Below are 6,812 nucleotides of genomic sequence, written 5' to 3'. Positions count from 1 at the left end.
CAGATGACAGGCTCACATCTAAATGCATTATGCAGAGACGTTGCTGATGTTTTCTCAACAAACTCGCCCTATTTCTGAGGCATTGCCATGGCAGCCAAAGAAGGATGCTCAGTTGTTACGGCAACATGTGGCCAAAGCTACCAACCTTGACCCAGCTAATTAATGCTGGAGAACTAGGACAGGGACAGGTTTGCGTTGCTCCTGGTCTGGAGGTCTGTTTCTCTTATACAAAAAAACTATTCATGATTTCTTTAGGTTACGAAACACATTATTCAATATCTTTTTACGATAATCGAAGTTATGGTTATACTGAAGGACTGTACAATTAAATCTAAATCTACTGAACTGCAATTATTTAGGTCAATTAATGTGCAAACAGCATACACTGTATTTTTTGTGCTCTATGTGGACTAAATCCTTATTGAAAAACCTGAAACATTTTTCACATCTCAATTTGATTTTTTACAAAAATCATGTGGCTCTTTACTTTGTTAAAGCTACAGTATGGAACATTCTGGAGGTGGTACCTCACCTGCATGATTCATATACCGTACATAGAAAGTTAAATCATACTTTGAAACATGTAGCTAAAGAAACAACTTTTCGATGGAAACAAGCAGGAGAAGCCCCACCTCTTGGCCAAATAAGAGTCAGGTTTATGGAGATGCAAGCTCACAGTAGAGGATGAATATTTTTCAGTGCAATAAACACAACCAAAATTAAAATGTTTTAAAAGTTACATACTGTAGCTTTAAAAAGATGAAAATTTAGTTTTACCAAAACCTAAACCAAAACCTAAACCTGGTTGTGGTCGGAGGGGCTGTGACTGATGCATTACCACTGTAAAGTGACTGAGCGACTAAAAGACATCCATGTTTGATAGTGTGCAGTCATACAATGTTATGTGGGGACAGAGTGAAAGGACAAATGAGAGTTAGGTCAACACAGGCCTTTGACTCCAGACATGGTGTCAGGAGCACTGCAGGAGAAATCTAACATTGTGGACCTGGCATATTTTCACAGCCATTTAACACCAGATAGAACAAAAAACATTCATATTCTCTGCATAATAACTGTGTGCCTGCATCACTTCCATTTGTCATAACAGCCAAGGGGTACAATTAAAACTAGCCTTTGCCCCTCTGGTTTTCATAAGACATCCTCCCAGTGCACCAGCGTGTCCTCTGTTTAATTCTGCATTCATTTAAGGAAAAGTCAATAGCGAATGTTGATATCTCTGCTCCTTTTTCACCTCTTACCATTCAGTTTGCTTAGCTGCCTACAGTGTTTTGTTTGACATAGACTGGGTGTTTTGCTGCTACTAAACTGCTTTTACACAGTGGTTTCACATAGCTATGCATGAAAACACATAATCTGTAATGCATGGATACAAACAGCACAACTCTGAAGGAGAACATCTGAAATTGTGTGTTTAATCAGAGCAGAAACACAACTGGAAGGTGTAAATTTATCATCCATTTGTCTTGCCCAAGCCACATTTGTAACTTTGTTCTTTCTGATCAAAAACACATTTCAATTTCAGCACTTTAAACTGCCATTCACTGCCCACAATGTCTCCACCTTCCTCTATTTTCTGCGTGCACATTTACCTACTGTCACGTTCTGATGCGAGAAGTTTGATGCCATCACAGTTACAGCCAGCAATTATCTGCAAACGGCTCCTGACAACTATATTTTTTGTTTCAATAGCCCATCACATGTTCCAGATTTTTTCCTCCTCTCTTTTGAGGCTGGAGGGCCCTTAAGACACCATCAGCCTCCCAAACCACTTAACATTCTGGAGGTGGAGGAGTCTAATGATTGACTCGGAACAGATCTGTCCTTCTGTAAAGACGCAGCCGAGCCACGTTAGCGATGAAACCAGACGGTGCTGTACGCGGAAAAGTGGACCTAAAACGACATGGGTATTTTGTAATTATGAAGTTATGTGCTCGGTGCAATGCTACATGGAGTTCACATTCTCCTTAGTCAGCCTGGATAGCCTAATGCAGTGTGGTCTGGCAGTATACAAGCTGCTTCTGGTAGCACACAGGGCCTTCTGCAGTCTGACCATTTGTTTTATCACATCATTTAGGCCTGATAAAATTAGGATTTAGATCTGGTTGGACTCAGAAAGCCACATATTATCTCAGGTGGGACTAAGTTTGAAAACAACTGACCTACAGAATGGCACCATATGCCCCAATATCTACACTAATTGCCTTGTGTGACATTAGTTGGCAAAAAATGTTTGTCTCAGCCTCGACACAAGACAAACAGCCTTTTGTCTATTTATACTCAGCCCAGATTGCCCTCCTGATGTGCAATCACAGCCTTTAATGACTATAATGATTTCCCTTATCTGGTGTTTTATCTGGTGGGGCTTTAAGGTGCCCCTGTTGTTAACTAAGCTGAACAGTGCCAGTCCTTGCACATTGTATCCTCCTTTCTCATTATCACTAGACCCTTATGTACTCTTGAAAATGTATATCTTAATATGAATAGATTGACATGTCAATCTAACGAAAATGCTCTAGAATATTTCTTTAAATGTATCTCTGGTGGTATAATTATCAGACAAATGTAAAAAGAATGTATAATTATCCACAAACTTGCAAAAGTCTCACTTTAATATAGAGTTAAGTGATGATGTCACTTCCAACCAGAAAGTTAATAGCTGATTTCTAGCTTTGCTTTTGGTCCTTATTCATCAAACAAAATACTGTTACCTTTCAAAGGTGTATGTTTAACTGCAAATTGTATCAAATAAGTAAATAATGTAGTAATGATCTAGCATAACATAGGATTACCAGTGTGTATATCTCACTGTTGATCACTGCTAATGCTATCTTAGCCTAGCTTCTTACCTTTCTGTCACAGTTATAACCATAGATTCATGCTTATCCATGCAACCTTGTCAGCTTAAACGACTGCCATCTCTTTTTAACGTGAGATGTGTTGTTGCTAAAAAAGAGGAAATTGTAAACATTGTTTTCAATCAGCTGATTGGCCCAGAAGTAACATCCCATTTAACAACTTTATACCTTTTTTTTTTTTAAAGATTACAACATAGGATTGTTCTTTTGGATTTGTTTTTTATTTTAATTTTTTTTTTTATTAACAATTAACAATATACCCAATACTCAAATATTGCACATCTTCAAAACAACATTCACAACAGGCAATGCAAGTTTATTTGTATAGCACAATTCATAGACAAAGTAATGGAAAGTGCTTTACAAAATAAAAAAGACATTAATGCCACAATACAAAGAAATCAAAAAAATAAATAATCATCATAAAATTAACACATATTATTTATAATTCTTCAATATATGGCCCACCTCTACCCTTGAATATGAAAACTGTACAAACATTATTAGGACTACTTTTCTTTCCTTGCACCTACTTTTCTCCAATTAAACCTGACTATCTGCACCTTCATCTCACTCTTACCACTGCCAAATCCAAAATATACTTGTTGATAATGATAGACACTGTTGCTGGTGTTGTCCATTCAACATAACACACCTCACCTCTCCTGTCTGGTGCTTCTCTTTTTATTAAACCACTGTGACGAAAAATGCAATTTCAGACGCCAGATACCCTATCCCATTTTGTGTCTTTTGTTCACACATTGTTTTTGTGTGTTCACGCTCCTGCCTGGCACTTGGCAGCAGCAAAACTTCAATTTCACACAACACAGACCGCCACACTCCTATCAACATAAATTATATATGCACCCCAAGCCACCTATTCTACCATTTCTTTGCGGTTTTGTGCTTGATCTAAATCAAAGGGTCCTGTCTATACACTCACCTTAATTTTGTTTGCCTTATAATCACATTTTGGAGCAGTTCAAAGCACCAGTCTCTGCACTGGGCTGTCATTGTTACAGGAGCAAAAACCTTGTGTGATCTTTCCCCAATTAGCGATCATTCACAGCTCGACACCATGAGTGGAGGAAGGCGCACGCAGAGTCAAATCAAACACATGTGGCTGATAAAGTGAACAAAGTGTTTTTTAAAGCTTGTGTGCTCAGTGGCTTTTGTTGATGGGACCATTTCCTAAATTTTACAACCCTACGTTGTTTTCAAACGCTGGCATTTTAAGATAAGAGGAGATAAGATGACCTTTATTTGTCCCACAATGGGGACTACAGTTATGCACTTCAATTTTAATATTTATTTTACAAGACAAATCTGAAGCAAATGTGTAGTTACACAGAATGCAGTCTAAAATACTATAAATCTAAACAAATGTGACATCTTAGAGTCACACTCACAGACTGTGTTTATCTGTCAACGTAAAAGCTACCTTTGTTCTTAGAAATCAGTGTGTAGCTAAACACAATTCATTAATGGTGCAACACACACTAAAACTGACATATCTCTTGAGTATTTTGAAGAGACTGAATTTGTGTTCAAATATTTGAAGATTGTGCACTTCTCTAAGACCGCTCTGATTATAAACTCATATATTCTTTACTTTGCTCCAGGAACACAGTGACCTCACCTAGCACAGTACAGGAGCAAAAACAAAAACAGGAAATGAAACCCAGATAGCTCCCAAACCCAGACAAGAGGACTGAGAAGTAGATAATGTGTTATTTATCTACAAATTGTACACCCCACAAGTGCCTTCTTCTCTTCTCAAACTAAAAGCAGAAAACCTCGATTCTATTAGGCTGTAGTCATGGTAACCCCATCTGTCTCCTGGTCTTTTCATCACTACCTCCTCCAGTTAATTGGGCCACACATAAACTCTGTGATTACACAATAATATTACGGAAAATACTCCTTCAACGTTTAACTCCAAAAAGAGCTATAATTCATGTATTTCTTACCACTAAATCAGTATATTATGGAGACTACAGTCTTGCCTTTAACCACATCATACTATTGTTACTACTCAATACAGTTGAGTTCAGCATGTTTAAACAAGACCCAGCACACTGACTACTGCTCTTTAATGGTTTTTGTAACCAACTTAGTAACTTGTCCTCTCAACATGTATTTTTCAACAGCACACAAAGAACAAACCTATTTAAACCAAAAGGTGACATAGTTCAGTGGTAAATAATCCAGTTTTAGGGTGCCTTCATACTTGTCCCTGAGAGTAGACCTGGCTTGATTCTGTTCTAGTTCTTGGTTAGTTACCACACAGACCTTACCTTCATGTCTATGACAAGGATTCATCTGAAGATACTACTGATGCCAGTGAAAGCATAACTGGGAGACTTGACACAAGTTAAGATTTTCTTACCAAATCAAATCAAATCAAATCAAGTAATTAGAAATCTCTAATCTAAATTAATTTCTTGCAGATGAAGTCCAGCTTTGATGGTAACTCACTGGCAGCAGCTGTGTTGTAAATAATCAACTCTGCAATTGCTAAATGCATTTCTGGAGTTTGGTGCAGTCAGCATAGCTATAATTAGACAGGCTGGTCCTAAAGCAAAGGATCATTTTGTACTAAAGAGGCTCAGTCACGGAAGGACAAAACCAGTATGTACCACTTTTGGGTGGAACCTTTTGAATGCACAAAACTGCATGACTCAGAGAGAACAGTGAGGACTTGGTGAAGACTTAATCAGTGTTATTCACTTTGCCCATGGCACCTGTGGGTGGGATATACTGCATGAGACATTAGTTATAGATGATTGGCTCAAAGCATTATGAACACTACAGCTTGTGGAGTGTTCCCAAGCTGCAGTGAAAAATGCATCACAGTTTTTGAGAAAATGGCTTAGGCAATGTTATCACTGATTGGAGTCTTTTGGTGTAGTGTCAATGGGAGTTAAATTTTTTATTGATCACATTTATTACAGAAAAAACAACATTAGTTGTGTATTATTTTAATCACATAAAAAGTTGGCTTAATAAAAGACCTCATTAAATTAATGCTTTTGAGTGGCAGTAGCCAATTTTCTATCTGATTAGTCAATATAAATTTTTTCCCCCTTTGGTGCAGAGTTAAACAAATTCACATAATACCTCTGCAGACAATGCGTCACTTTGGCTGAGCAGCCCCCTTTGCACTATGCAAAATGCAAATTCATCTCTAAGTGGAGAGACGCCAGGAGCATATTTGAATACAATGATCCATAAAGTGTGAAACTAAACAGAGAAGCCTTTTCATTTTAGCCCTGCCATGGGTTACACATAAGTGTGTGTATGTGAGTCCTCTGTAACACTAAAAACTCAATTTATATGGGTAGATTCATTCCACGAAGTCCCGTCACACTAATGGTAGCAATTTAAGTCATAAAAGAGGAAAATCGGTTTCACTTCACCACTAAGAGTCAACCAAAAGTCTGCCTCATTGGCTTTCAAATGTACAGAAATCCCAACCCTTTCTCACAAAAGTAGAACTAAAAACACTGTAGCCACCAAATTGAGGTCCTTTAACATATTTCAAAAGGGGGACTCTGGGGTAAAATGACAAGACAGCCTGACTTTTGTTCCAACAAGCCTTCACAGTAAATCAAAGCAGATGGAGATTTGCATTTTCAGGACAAACAGAGCAGGGACAGACACGGCCTGACAGTACTTGCAAACCAAGTTCAAGGAGACATTACGAGTCACGATGTACACCCCACAAGTTCATTCACAGTAAATGAGAGGTAACATTACAGTGCAGAACAAATGACCCAATCAACCCAGGCAAACATCTGACATAGGATGGAGGAGGAGGCATGGGTCATTAGAGCAGAAATACATATTAAGCAAAACTATATTACTGGTTATCCTCTATGGCCTCCACGAACAGGGCTTATTTTTTGCTCACGCTGATCAATTCTATTATTTTTT

The sequence above is a fragment of the Periophthalmus magnuspinnatus genome, chromosome 6 (assembly GCF_009829125.3).
Source record: "Periophthalmus magnuspinnatus isolate fPerMag1 chromosome 6, fPerMag1.2.pri, whole genome shotgun sequence".
Classification (NCBI taxonomy): Eukaryota; Metazoa; Chordata; class Actinopteri; order Gobiiformes; family Gobiidae; genus Periophthalmus; species Periophthalmus magnuspinnatus.
This window is presented reverse-complemented; position numbering follows the sequence as displayed.